Source organism: Brassica oleracea, chromosome C6, assembly GCF_000695525.1.
Source record: "Brassica oleracea var. oleracea cultivar TO1000 chromosome C6, BOL, whole genome shotgun sequence".
NCBI classification, from domain to species: Eukaryota; Viridiplantae; Streptophyta; class Magnoliopsida; order Brassicales; family Brassicaceae; genus Brassica; species Brassica oleracea.
In genome coordinates, this window is record NC_027753.1 from 10,001,924 (window position 1) to 10,003,592 (window position 1,669).

A 1,669-nucleotide genomic window follows, 5' to 3' on the forward strand; every position below is an offset into this window, starting at 1 on the left:
TTTGATGAAATGTCTGAGACAACTCTCCTAGGCTTTTAGTATACTTTGCCAAAGACATTTGTTGTTAAAGATGCTAAGATAGCTAATAGACTTGTTAGTAATGATTGCTTTCACATTATTCAACCAAAGACATTTGATGTTTGAGATATGTTAGCAAATTAGCATTCATCTAGACATAGAGCTTGCTTAGAATTGTGTCTAGGTTTAAGGTCGATAGTTTGATTGATCATTTGCCATCCTTAGTTCGATATTTGATCACCCAAGGTCTAATTCCTATGCCCATGAGTTCTCTTTTCCCTTAGCCAAGAAAGTATCATTATGTAATTGCTTTCTAGTATTAGTAGTAGTTTAAAACCCATCTAAATCATTGGTTGCACTTAGATTAAGTGAGTACTTGCATTCTCAGTGCTTTGATATCTCTCAGAACTGGTTCGACAATCGTTTATACTACAACATTTGTTTTAGGAACCTTGAAAACTCCTAACATCAAATTGGTACCTATCCAAACTAGCAATTTTGTTTTATAGGAGAATTGATTTTTAACCTGGACCAACATGACAACTTCTTGTCCATTAAAAACAACCAGAACACCGCAATGTGTCTTATATGTTATGTAAAATAGATTTGCGTAACATAGCTGTAAAATTAACTTCCAAAGAAGTGATGATATATATGGAGTAATATATACCAGTGTAAGATCTGTCATAAGTTATATTGACCAAAATTAACATATAATTGTGAAGCTATAAGATTAAACGAGTATATAAACAAATAAAAGAACAACTATCCAATGATTTAAGATAGAGCTGCATATCACATAGAGGACCAAGATGAAGCTTTATTAAATTATTTGGATCACATCAAATAAAGAAAAAGAAAAGATACTGGAGCAGCTTTTGTGCTGGTTGATTGATCATGTGTAAGAGACTCAGAGACACATTTCCAAATAATCTGCGAGATTCTCATTGGATAAGGATATCTTCTTTATATTATTGTGTGTGTTTATCATCTTCAGTTGTTTACCTTTTTTAGATATTGATTAATGATTGTTATGTGAGACTTAGAGAATGTGTTATATAATATCTCCATAATAGTAGGAAAAATTTTTTGCTCCAATATCATATGGATTTGCAACTTCAACAACCAAAACCAGAAAATAAGCATTGGAAAACTAAACCATGGACCGTCTCGGCCCACTATATTCACCTACCCAACATGTTGAACCCAGTTATATAGTAGTCATGAAGTTAAGTAGGAATGGCAATTGGGACAACCCGCCCCGCCGTGGCCCGCCCCGCTGCGGTCTCTATCTCTGGCGGATCTTTGCGGGTCAGCCCGCCGTAACCCGCGGTTCCTAAACCTCTACCCAAACCCGCCCCGCTTGCTACATAGGACTTTGCGGTCCGGCCCGCGGGTAGTGAAAATGCAGTCCTCATTAGTTTTCTTCTTCTCATTGACCTTGAGACATCTCATAACTCTTCGCAAATCAAACAGTTCTCAAAAAGACAAAAAAAAGAAGAATGGAAGTGATGAGCTTAACTGCTCCATCTTCGCAAAGAAAATTCACTAGCTGCTTCTTAAGCGCACCAACAAGCCCACGAAGAATCACAGAGTGGTACATAGAGTACGAGGAGGAGGCAAAAAAGAAACTTCTCCGAACGTTCTTTGA